The following is a 13,904-nucleotide window of genomic DNA, read 5'->3' as shown; positions in this document are numbered from 1 at the left end:
CATGCTCTCATCTCAGAGTCTTTCGACTGCCTTTTTGCAAACTGTAGAGGTGCCGTCATGTGCCTTTTTCTCAGGAGTGGCTTCCATCTGATTTGTGAAGTGCTGCAGAGACTATTGTCCTTCCTGCAGGTTCTCTTATTTCAGCCAAGGAACTCTGTAGCTCTGTCAGAGTGGTCATTGGGTCCTTGGTCACCTCCCTGACCAAGGTCCTTCTTGCCCTGTTGCTCACTTTGGTCGGACGGCCAGCTTGAGGAAGAGTCTGCGTAGTTCCATATTCTTTCCATTTCGTAATGATGGAGCTCACTGTGCTCTTGGGAACTTTCAACACTCTAGAAATTGTTTTATACCTTTCCCCAGATCTGTGCCTCCTCGCATTTCTATCTCAGAGTTCTATGGACAGTTCCTTGGACTTCATGGTAGAGTTTCTGCTCTGACATGCACTATCAACTGTGGGACCTTATATCGAAAGGTGTGTTTCTTTCTAATTCATGTCCAATTAATTTAATTGGCCATAGGTGGTTCCAATCAAGTTGTAGAGAAATCTCAAGGATACTCAAAGGAAATTGGATGCAACTGAGCTCAATGTGGAATATCATAGCAAAGGGGTTGAATACTGATTTCATTTTTAATTTTGTAAAAAATGTCCAAAAGAAATTTTCCCACTTTGACAAATGAGGTATCAGGTGTGGTTAAGTGACAAAAAATCACATTTTAATCCCTTTTATTTTTAAATTCAGGCTGTAACAAATGTGAAAAAAGTTAAGGACTGTGAATACTTTCTGAAGGGACTCTAGGTAGACCTAGTGTTGGCTTAACAGTTCAGTCAGTGCATGCCATAAGATCTAAGAGTCTTGAGTTGGAGTCAATGTCAAAGCATAAGTATAGGAATAGATTAACTTAAAATAAATTAAAGTAGTATAATAGTTAGTATTTGGTTGCATATCCCTTGCATGCAATAACTGTATCAAGCCTGTGACCCATCGGCATCATCAAACTCTTGGTATCTTCCTTTGAGATCCTTTGGAAAGCCTTTATTGGAGCCATCTCCAGTTGTTGTTTGTTTTGGGGTGGTTCTGACTTTTGTCTCCTTTTCAGAAGGTGAAACTTGAACACACACACATTTCTCGTAGGTATTGTCGCGCTCCTGGCGATATAAATCTCTCCAAGGAACAGATAGCCAATGCAAGCTTTAACTCCGAGGCAATGATCTAACAGCGGATTTTATTAGCCCGGATGTCGCAGCCTTTATTCAAAAATAACAGGTTTATTTGTCGGAAGGCCAGTAACAAAGAAAATGCACGATAAAATAACTAAATTTCCTATTTTTGGACGTCCCCGCACAAGACTCAAAAAACAAAACAAAGGGATATTGTTACGGGGTCCTCCCCTTACCTCTGGTCTCGGTAGACCTCCGAACCCCGAGAAGGTCCCCGGCAGAAAGATGTGTTATCCTTGGTTGAAATCAAGCAAATAATGAAACCCTCAATGGAACCAGCAAATGAAACAGTCAAATCAATAATGCAACCACACCAGGTTATGAACAAACAATAATATATTAGAAATCACACAAAAAGAGCCATACAACAATGGGGCAATATCAAGCCCCTTAACCCCAAACTCACGGCACCTCCCCAATGTCGCTGCACCCCTCCAAGGCGAAGTCCCAATGTCTCTGTGCACTCCCGCGATCGGGGAGTCAAGGCCCGATCAAAGTCAATTGAGGCGTCGGCGATCGAGGCGACCCCGAGGTCACGTTGTTCAGCACCCGGCAATACAGCGGTGGAAAGGAACCTCAAAAAGACGCGCTCCGACGTACAACTTTTGCGGTTCGATCCGCGAGCCTCCGTATAATTCTCAAGTGCCCTTTCTTGCACAGCCGTCCCTGGCAAACCACCGGGGAATAATGCCCAGCCGACACGACCAAAACCGGTCACTGCAGGTTGCTCGCATGGCGAAGATGGCGGACAGCTTTCACTCGAACCGGGCTTTGAGGCCAGGATCCTCCGGAACCTCAATGAGGATACCCGACGACACAGGCTCCACGCACTCCGGCGATATCTCCTATCGCCCGAACTTCCTTTCAAGGACGCAAAATTTACTCGCACTGTACGTCGACCGCTCAGGCCGGAGCCTCAACAACCACGTCTCTTAATGATCTCCTACCGCCTCTTCTTCCTCGCTCCACCTCTTCTGGTCACGATCCGGATTTCCGGCCACATTTTTACCAGGAGCGCTTTTAAATCTTTTAACTATAATAACCCTTTCCCTTCAACCACAATCACCAGAATACTTAGAACCAACAACAATAATCATAACAACAATCATTAGGGCCGAATCCGTAACACTTCCCCCCCCCCCTCAAGAAAGAAAGTTTGAACACCGCGAAAACTTTCTTTGCATGCCCTCTTTAAACAAGCAAAAGTAAATTCACAACCCAAATCAGCAATCCCCGTGGGCCACAATATTCAATCTTCCCCAAAAATAAAGCAACAAAATTTTACACAACCCCCAGAGCTTTCCAAAGTTAATTCCCTCTGGACCAAGCATCAACAACGACATTGTCCCTGCCCCTCTGATTTTTGCTTCTAGTTTCTCTTGAATGAAGGTTAAGGGGTTGTGATCAAAAACCCAAAGGCCAGCAAATCTATAGCACTTTCCCCAGGAGGCCGAGCTGAAAGCCAGGTTCCATGGTGGTTGAGTGGTGAGGCCTGGAAGTATTCACTACATGGACGCCTTTAGGAACGTGGAGTTCACGGTTAGTCCGGGGAGGAAAGTTCACTACATGGACGCCTTTGGGAACGTGGCGTTCATGGTTAGTCCGTGTCGGAATCTTGGCTCGGCGGCTCCGCAGCATTCAGTGCTTCAACTTTTCCGGACTCCTAATAATTACGGTGGGACCACTTGTCACAGTAATCACCTGACTGGCGGTCTCCTTCTCGGCCACTCCTCTGATAATCCTTCCTTCGGGAGCTGTCATAACTCTGGAAGCCTCCATAATAATATCGCTTGCGGCCACCACCACTACTACTCCGTGGTCCTCCTCTGTAGTCCCCTCGACACCTAGGAAATGCCTTCCCTACTGTGATGGTCCGACCCTCCAACTCCTTGCTATTCGGATCCTTTTCTGCCTCTCTGGCATCCTTTGAGTTTTCAAACGTGACAAAGCCAAACCCTCTTGACTTTCATGTCTCCCTGTCTTTTATCAGCAGCACTTCCAAAAGCGGTCCATAGTTGCTGAAGGCAGACTCCAAAACATCTTCCTTTGTTTTGAAGTTCAGTCCACCTACAAATAACTTGCTAAACTTGTCGCCATCCCTAACTGGTGTGGTGTTATTTTCCCTACTGGGCTTTTTAACAACCATCGGGTTACCATAAACTTGACCACCGGCCAAATCATTCCCGATAACAACCAATACTCCCTCTACAGGAAGCGTGGCTTGTAAACCGATGGTGACCGGTCCTGACACCAAATCGATGACATGAAGTGGAGCACTAACACCGCCACCAATCCCCTGTAATCGAACACTATCCCCAGTTGCCGTCTCCTCGGACCATGGCAAGATGCCTTCAAGCATTAAAGATTGATGTGCTCTTGTGTCCCTCAATATCCTAACCGGTCTCCGGGTAGCTCCATCCAGTGACACAAACCCCTCGGAAATAAATGGTTGGTAACCCTTTTGAGGGCGATTTCTCACAATGGCCATCGCATTTGGAGTCGTACTAGTCGAACTCCACTCCTGATTTTCCTTTCCCAGAGCATAACAGTTGGACATCCAGTGTCCAGGTTTATGGCAAAAAGTGCAAGTAGGCCTGGAGGAGAACCTCGTGGTCTGCCAAGGCATGGGGGCGGCGGTCTGCCTCGAGTCCCCCGGACGATAGGTCTGTCTTGGAACCGCAGTCTTCTGATTTCTAGAAGTCGTGGTGTCAAAGTGGACCTCATTTTCATCCCGAGGCCGCCCCCGTGGATTTTCATTCTCCGCCCCTGATGTACCATAGCTCCCCTGGCTAGGTCTGGGCGAGAAGTTCGGTTTGTGGAACCCCATCCTGTGTGTTAAGGCATAGTCATCTGCCATGGTGGCTGCCTCATACAGCTTTGGTACTTTCCTTTCCTCCAGATGAACTTTAATGTCCTCGTGGATACACTGTTGGAATTCCTCCACCAGGATCAATTGTCGCAATAGTTCGAAGTCTTTCCCAACTCCTTTTGAATCACACCACCTATCAAACATGGTTTCCTTCACTCTGGCAAATTCCACATGGGTCTCACTCTCCCTCCTCCTGGCATTCCGGGATTTTTGCCGGTAAGCTTCCAGGACCAATTCATAGGCTTTGAGAATGTGTTTCTTCAATACCTCGTAATCTGCACATTGGTCAATCGGTAAAGCCGAATAAATCTCTTGAGCTTTACCCACCAGAACACTTTGCACTAGTATGGACCAGTACTCCTCAGGCCAGTTTAACTGTCGAGCCACTTTCTCAAAGTGTGGAAAAAACTTGGCTACCTCCTTTTCATTGAAGGGTGGAACCAGCCTCACATGTCTGCCAACATCCCAGGTTTTCTGACTAGGTGTCGAACCAGTCAGCAGGGATGGTACCTCTCCCCGTTCTCTCTTTAACTCCAGCTCCTTGACTTTAATTTCCTGCTGACGTGCCAATTCACGGTCCTTTAACTCCCTTTCGGCTTTTCTCTCCTCTGCTTCGAGTTCTCTTGCAGCTCTCCTTTCCTCTGCTTTTTTGTCTTCTAACCTTTCCTGGAGTTCTCTTTCCTGTACTTTTAACCTTTCCTGGAGTTCTCGTTCCACTCTCCTTTCCTCTGTTTTTTTTTTCTTCTAACCTCTAACCACCTCCCCAATGTCTCTGCACCCCTCCAAGGTGAAGTCCCAATGTCTCTGTGCGCTCCCGCGATCGGGGAGTCAAGGCCCGATCAAAGTCAATTGAGGCGTAGGCGATCGAGGTGACCCCGAGGTCACGTCGTTCAGCACCCGGCAATACAGCGGTGGAAAGGAACCTCACAAAGACGCGCTCCGACGTACAACTTTTGCGGTTCGATCCGCGAGCCTCCGTATAATTCTCAAGTGCCCTTTCTTGCACAGCCGTCCCCGGCAAACCACCGGGGAATAATGCCCAGCCGACACGACCAAAACTGGTTCACTGCGGGTTGCTCGCATGGTGAAGATGGCGGAAGGCTTTCACTCGAACCCGGGCTTTGAGGCCAGGATCCTCCGGAACCTCAATGAGGATACCCGACGACACAGGCTCCACACACTCCGGCGATATCTCTTATCGCCCGAACTTCCTTTCAAGGACGCAAAGTTCACTCCCACTGTACGTCGACCGCTCGGGCCGGAGCCTCAACAACCACGTCTCTTCACGATCTCTTACAGCCTCTTCTTCCTCGCTCCACCTCTTCCGGTCACGATCCGGATTTCCGGCCACATTTTTACCAGGAGCGCTTTTAAATCTTTTAACTATAATAACCCTTTCCCTTCAACCACAATCACCAGAATAGTTAGAACCAACAACAATAATCATAACAACAATCATTAGGGCCGAATCCGTAACAATATATAAAAACGAAAATAATGGTGCGCTTTAATAGGCACTTAGCTCAAATTGGCTGAAGTATCCTGTCAGGAATAGTGTCGGCCCCAAGCTCGCCATCCGGACGCGGCTCCGTGCTTGGCGGGAAGAAAGGCCGCAGTCTGCTTCGTTCACCAGGCCGTGCCTATCGGCGCGAAGCAGGCTTCACGGGCCGTCTCGAATGGCAGGTGCGCAGCCTGCTTTCCAACCGCGTCGGCAAAACACCAGCTCTTCCGCCTTGTCCCGACCACCACTGGCAAGATCTCGGAACACGACCGCCGTGATGAAGCCCAATGGAGAGAGATATGTCAGCGCACAGCCGCCTCCCACCAAAGTCCGGAATCAAGAGAGACAAAATGTCTGCCAACAATTGTTTTTATAATCCCGGCTCTGACGTCATCCTCCTCCAATCCCCGAGCATCTCACGCTCCAGGCTCAGCTCTCCACCAATCAACACGCAGTCCACCTTCGTGACGCAGTTCCCTTTCAATCAAGACCTCCCACCCAATCACGGCCCTTCTGGGCGTGGCTCTCGGCATGCGTGTCTTGGTGGCGATGCAGCCACCTCTGTGCTATCGGCAGTGTTCATAACTGGCTTCCGGTTGGTTTTTATTGTCCATTAATTGCAACTATTGGGCGATTTGGACTACGTGTCTGTGCTGTGCCATGAGGGACAAAGGAATAGCTACAGAGGTATGACGTACAAGGGATACTTAACATAATCCCTACAACCAGTTAACACCAGGGCCATTCTCGTATGACCATGAAGATACAACCTTAACCCGACATCCGGGCTAAACAAATACTTATTACATGGGGTGATTCTACCCGACATCCGGAGCACCTACCGATACATTCTACCTGGTCCTAAGGTAATCATTACCCCCCACAAACGTAACATGTAACACATTTTGGGGGGGTTTCTGACTTTTGTCTCCTTTTCAGAAGGTGAAATTGGAACACACACACATATTTCTCATAGGTATTTAAAAAATAAACAAATTAGCATGTCTTCTCATGAACTATATTAATGCTCCCCCCCCCCCCCCTTCCCCCCTATAAAGGATAAATTTGGTGGAAAGAGATGCCTGGTGGTGTGCAAGCACTGCTAATGAGGCTTTAGCAGAGAATTTAAAAAAAGGAATTCGATAAAAGAAATCAATTTATTATTGTGCTCCATTGCACATCCAGTGTCCCTCTCTCCCAGATGTCATGGAAGCTATTCTCGGCTAGCCGGAGCACGAGATATGGTACGGAGGACTCACTGTGTCCAGCTATGTTTCAATGTGTTTAGCATTTGAGGTTGACACAGACACCATTTCACTCCTGAAGAATTCTAAAAGCAGCCTCTTGCTGACTATTTGGACAGATCTTCCCTCAGGTTTCAAGAAAGAGCCTCTTGAGTCGTGAAATCTGATAAAAGTGGAAATCTGATGGGGACCATTAAACTTTTGGAAATATGGTCACACTGAGTTGTGAGGTTTAGATCAAAGGAAAGAATTTCGATCTGGCATTTTAGTGATGTAAGATTTGTAATTGTTTTTATACAACATTATTGCATAAACTAATTTCGACCACAGGGTTGAGAATTCCCTCTCATTGAAACCAGTTTGCGCAATAGTTTGTGCATGAACTTAAACCAGAAGCCTTGTTTGGTTTTGCTGGAAGCGTTTACCCTGTATATATACAGTCACGTGAAAAAGTAAGTACACCCCATGTAAAGTTTTGACTTTTTCAACATATTTCAACATACAGCTATTTGATCTTCATTTCAACAATATTGTTAGATAAAGGTGACATAATATAACAAATATCATGAAACATTTACATTTTGTAGTCCATTGTATAATTTAAATATACATAAATGCAAATTTCGCATGTGGAAAAAGAAAGTACACCCTTGGCTCTAATAGGTGGTATTGCCCCCTTTGGCAGAAACAACCTCAAGTAGGCATTTCTTATAACTGTCAACCAGTCTCTGACATCGACTGGGAGAAATTTTTGCCCACTCCTCCATGCAGAATTCTTTCAGCTGTGCGATGTTTGAGGGGTTTCTTGCATGCACAGCTCGTTTCAAATCCTCCCACAACATCTCGATGGGATTTAGATCCGGGCTTTGACTTGGCCATTCCAGAACCCTCCATTTCTTTCTTTTCAGCCATTCCTTGGTCGATTTACTGGTATGTTTAGGGTCATTGTCATGTTGCAAGGTCCACCTTCGGTTGAGCTTCAACTTTCCGACAGATGGCCTCACATTATCCTCAAGCACCCTCTGGTACAATGAAGAATTCATAGTGGATTATATGATGGTGAGCTGCCCAGGCCCTGATGCAGCAAAGCTGCCCCAAACCATAATATTTCCAACACAATGCTTTACAGTTCGTATCAGGTTCCTGTGGTCAAATGCTGTCTTTGGTTTTCGCCAAACATGTCTTCTGGTACTGTGGCCAAATAGCTCTACCTTTGACTCATCTGTCCAGAGCACCTTGTTCCAGAAGTGCTGGGCTTTGCCCCAACTGGTTCATTCTGGTTCATTGGCAAACTTTAGTCTTGCCCTGATGTTCTTTCTGGACAGCAAAGGTTTCCTCCTGGCACACCTCCCATGTAGATCAAATTTGTGCAGCCTCTTTCTAATGCTAGACTCATGCACTTTGACATCAACAATAGCAAGAGCTACCTGTAGGTCCCGTGATGACATGCTGGGGTTCTTAGAGACCTTCTTTCAGCATCTTGCCGTCTGCTCTCGGGCTGAACTTGCTGGGGCGGCCTGGCCTGAACAAGTTGGCAGTTGTTTGGAATCTTCTCCACTTGTAGATGACCTTCCGGACAGTTGAATGATTGATTTTAAATTGTTTGGAGATCTTTTTAAATCCCTTCCCAGACTCGTAGGCATCCATAACCTTCTTTCTGAAGGCCTCAGAGAGCTCTTTTGAGCTAGGCATGGTGACGCCGCACACTTCAACAACAAAGAGCAAACCAAACTAAATGTCTGAGGTTTAAATAAGACAGGTTCCTCCAAGATACTCTCTAATGATGTTCTAATCATTTGCACCTGAGCTGGTGCACCTGATTCTAATTTTAGGTATTTGAAGTAGTGATAAATGTGGGGGTGTACTTACTTTTTCCACACGCAAAATTTGCATTTATGTTTATTTAAATTATACAATGGACTACAAAATGTAAATGTTTCATGATATTTGTTATATTATATCACCTTTATCTATCAATATTGTTGAAATGAAGATCAAATAGCTGTATGTTGAAGTATGTTGAAAAAGTCAAAACTTTACATGGGGTGTACTTACTTTTTCACATGACTGTACATCCGACTCACTCCCTATGCTTCCCACATCTTCCATCCTCCTTTCCTCCATACTGCCCACCTCCTCCATCCGTAAAGGAGGTCACTTTCCCGTGCACGTATTTAACAGGAATAAAATTTAACTTTTACCGACGCTCTTTCAGCATCTCGCACACTGATCGCCGATGCAAATTTATCGCCTCCTACTACAAAAATTTTGTTTCCAAATTCTCGACACTCCTCGACACCAAATTTATTTCCAGGGTTCTATCCCACTCCTCGACAACAGTTGGCATGCGAATCCCTCCGGTTAATACCAGGGACCGCGGAAGACCAGAACGGCTTTAATGGAGGTGACGACCAAACACGGATTGTGCTATAATAAACGCGGGAGGAAGAAGGGAAGTGGAAAGCTGTGGTAAAAGCGCTTACCTGTGGAAGGCGAACGAACTCAAACGGCACAAGATTTTCAGGGAGTGGAAAATAATACAAGGGTTTATTTCAATAAAAGGTAGGGACAGGAAAACGCGATACTAAATAAAGTCCTAAGTTGGGACGTCCCCACAACTCACTTCAGAAACAAGACAGGAATGAATTAAAGGAAAAGAATCGTCGTGTGAAATGTTCTGTGGGTGCGGCCTCATCTTGTCTGTCGTCTTGTATAGTTTGCCGTCCAAACACGGCTCCGTTCGACCCTGCTCGCGCACCACCAGGCCTCGCTCCAAGCTCCACAAGCCCCGATCGCACACCACAAGGTCCCTCGCTCCAAACTCCAAAGCACCGCGAAGGCCCGAGACAACGACCACCAGGGACCTCCCAAGACCAAGCAGGGAAGCGCAGAGAGCACAAGACAGCCAGAGACAGCCAGAAAGCACAAGGGTTCGAGCTGAACGTGCAAGAGGGCCAGAGGAAGCTGCGCAAGCCAGAAGCGCCGAATGTCCAAGAGTGCAAGAGAACTGCTGGATCTGCAAGAGGGAAAATGTCCTTTGGCACACCCCTATATAACCTTGCGGTGGTGACGTCAGCCTTGGCGCGCCACCCAATCAGTGCCCTCCACCGAATCACAGGCCTGTAGCATGGTCATAGCTCGTGGCGCTCGAGGCCTGCCGGAGGTGTAGCTGGCGGCGGCCATCATCGGCGGTGCCCCGAACTGGTTTCCTTGCCTTTTCCTTCCGAAGTCACTGTCAGGGAAGGGAATTATTTAATGTTGCGCTAGGGACCTGTCTAAGTGTCTACAGGTGTGCATTGCCATAATGGACGAAGGTTTGACTACCAGGTTTGACACACAGGGGCTGTTATCTTTAATCCCTAACTACCGAGCACTCGAACATCCTGGTATGTTCACAGGTATATATCTTAACCCGACAAACTGGTCTACACAGAACTTATTACAAGTAGATTCCCTATCGCGACAGATGAAGCATGTTACCTATTCAGATCTACCTGTCTCTAGATATTCCTTTACCCCACCAGCCATAACAATATTAAACATAAATTTTCCTTCGTAGATGTAGGGAAGTGTTTTAGGAACCACAAAAAGTAGGAAAGAACCCAAATTGACGCTGGGCAATGCCAGGTACTCCTGCTCGTGTTGGATATTTCGGAACTACCAGACTCAGTCACATAAGGGTTAGTTAGAGTGTCCACTCTAAATCTGGGAGGTCGGTTGTTCTAACTTTGGCAGTCATATCAAATACTTTAAGCATGGTATGTGCTGCTTCCTTGCTTGATGCTCATAATTTAAAAAGATAGAGCATGGACATACAGTGCTGGGAATACAATGGCAAACCACCTAAAATAACCCTTTCCAATAAGCTGTTTCAGCAGCACCAACACATTGTAAAGGGTATGGGCTCTGAAATCAAGATTTCGGAACTTAAGGAATTGTAACAATACGAGATGCCACAGGTGTTCCCTGCAGATGGGTGAAATCATTTCATCGAAGCCACTTTCTTTCTGCGCGCAGGCAGCAGAATCCTGCAGGTCAAAGTACACGCGAAAGATCTCTACACTTTAAGCCGATTGGACGAAAGGTGGTCGTGGAAAAGCAGTGGCATGATGGATCTCCGCTGGGCTATTTGCAGCCAGGCCTCCTGGGGACTCTCTCACCACGGTGACCTTCCCATGGCTTTTTCTCCTCCACATCCAACGTTCTGTATTCCAGACAGTTCCGTGGGCCTCAGGAGATTAAGACCGCAAGGTCAGGCCAGTAGGTTTTGTGTGGCCCCCTCGAGTCCATGGCTTCCGAGATAAGCCTCAAAACGGCCTCCTTCCATTGCTCTCGGTCATACATCCACTCCCAGCACGCCGCTATTTCACTTTGCAGGGCGTTTCCATCACTTCCGAGCACTTGCAGATTTTCCTTTGCAGGTTTTTGATGCCGGGTGTGTTTGGTTTTGCTGGAGCAGCAACTGCTTCTCACTTTTAACACAACTGGAAATTAATGGGCGAGATTTTTGGGAAATCACCTCTCCGGCTCGATAGTGCTCGCGGAAGTCAATCATCGGGGCTCGACTTCTCATAGAGTGGCGAATGGGGTCGATTTCAACCTCCTTCGATATCGTTAAGAGTACAACAGCCAACATTTGAAAACCCATTGTTGTTACTTTACACATTATATTCAGATGTTTTGCTTTTTCGCTTGTATACTGCAAATACTGAATACGTTATCCTTGGGTAAGGACATTATTACATAGTTCATACTTTTTTTTCTCATTGAAACCTTTCTGTTTGTTCTGCCGAAAGTAATATTGTGGAACATAAATCCTGGTGTCTCCGAGCACTTCTTATTGGTTGGTAACTTCACACAAAACTTCCATTTCCCCAGGAACATTTGACGCCTCTTTGATCACTCTATGGATTCTGCACCTTTTGATAGCCTGGGAGTAAATATATGATCGCTCAAAGCCAATGATGTTCCAATAAGAAACACCTACTGCAATGTGCAAGAGCCTTAGCCTCGACGACTGCCTCTATTTTGTTGTTTACTCCAAGAGAGCAGAGTCAGATTTATACACATTTAAAATTTGCCTGCATTCAACCTGATGAAATGCTCAATATATCAGCGAAACTTCCAAATGTCTTCGATTCAATTCCGAAATATCTCGCTATCAATCCGAATCATGTGGCACACTCTGATGTGTGTGCCTAAAATAACCCAGTGATATTCCTAGATCCTAGATCCTAGTGATATTCAAACCACTAGGATCAAGTGAAACTACCTTTTGCTTGAAAGATGTCGGAAATCACGTTACTGCTGACCCAACCAATGAGAGATTTGGAAAATATATTTCTCACGTTAAATCAGTCTGACATGAGCATGGTTCAGAGGGGGAACAGTTGCCTTTGAGCTGCATAGAGTCTCAATTTGATTCCCGATCCGTCTACAAACTGTCACCCTGGTGCTTCGCAGGCAAATCACCGTGTCATTTGGTGTGCCATCTGGCTGATGTCGATCCAAACTTTTCCTTGCGAAATCAGAGCTACTCAATCTACAACGCCTTAGTCAAGAGCTCATGGAGTACTCCTCTCCATTAAGGGCTGGTGCTCCAGCATCATATCTGTCTCTCCTGGATTCTGTGCAATCTAAAGCTTATAAATATTATTTGAATCTTCCGCGATGAGGCTGAAACTCAATCTCTGTTGCTTTCACATCAAAGGCAGGTCGGTGGGTGGTCTCAGTTGTTGTTCGCTCTGCTCTCAGTCCTCTGACCCTCCCCAGCAACTTGAGGATGCATGCGTTCTTCCAGTAACACGCTTCTGGAAAAAGGGATACCTACTGATTCCAGTAACCCGCTTCTGGTTAAAGGGATACCTACTGATTCCAGTAACCCGCTTCTGGTTAAAGGGATACGTTCTAGTTCCAGTAACCCACTTCTGGTTAAAGGGATACCTTATGGTTCCAATAACCCATTTCTCCTTAAAGGGATACCTTCTGGTTCCAATAACCCGTTTCTGATTAAAGGGATACCTTCTGGTTACAGTAACCCGCTTCTGATTAAAGGGATACCTTCTGGTTCTAGTAACCCGCTTCTGCTTAAAGGGATACCTTCTGGTTACAGTAACCCGTTTCTGGTTAAAGGGATACCTTCTGGTTCCAGTAACCTGCTTATGATTAAAGGGATACCTTCTGGTTACAGTAACCCGTTTCTGGTTAAAGGGATACCTTCTGGTTACAGTAACCCGCTTCTGATTAAAGGGATACCTTCTGGTTCCAGTAACCCACTTCTCTGCCTTTCATGTTCATTCCTTTGCTGGCTTTGCCCAATTGTTTCCCTACGATCCCACTATCAATTTTATCTCACTCTTCCACGAGCCTAACTCTTGTAGAAATAAACAAAGGGGCAATACCCCTAGTGCTCACCTGGTAGAGTAAACAGTATACTGCAATGACTAAAGGTATTTTAAACCAATTTCAATGGTTTCTAGAATACAGGGCAGCATGTAGAATCATGTTAACATAATCATAAGACTTTAAACAAACACACAAAAAATACCTATTTTGGGGGGCAACCCCACCCCCCCGTCCCCCCTTCTGCCCCATCCCACCCCGTGTACCCCCTCAGATCCCAATTTTTCCAATGCCTTGAGCAAACATTGTTATATCATCGGTGATTAAGGTTGTGGTGAAGTTTCATTCGAAATAATGTGTGTAGTTTCAGAGGAAAAAGCAAATTCCTGTTTCGGGGGGCAAACCTGGATCCACTTTGACCCCCAGTAAACCCCCTTAGACCCCGATCTTTTCTTTTAATGGCGTGAACAAACTTTAGTCACAACACAACAAATATTATTTGTGCCAAAAATTATTTGTTCGCAATCCCATCAGCTGTTTCAGAGAAGAATTTCATTTCTTTCAGACGCAGAGACAGCATTTCAGCTCCCCCCAAGCCCTCTCCCTTCCACACATCTCCCTGCTCTCAAATGTTGTGTTTGTGTGCTTCACCTTCTCTCCCCATCTTGTTTTCCGCTCCCGCTTTTTATATATTTTGTTTGTCTGGTTGATTTGTTTGTGAAGTAAATGTTA

This window comes from Myxine glutinosa, chromosome 2 (genome assembly GCF_964187855.1).
Source record: "Myxine glutinosa chromosome 2, kmMyxGlut1.1, whole genome shotgun sequence".
NCBI classification, from domain to species: Eukaryota; Metazoa; Chordata; class Myxini; order Myxiniformes; family Myxinidae; genus Myxine; species Myxine glutinosa.
This window is presented reverse-complemented; position numbering follows the sequence as displayed.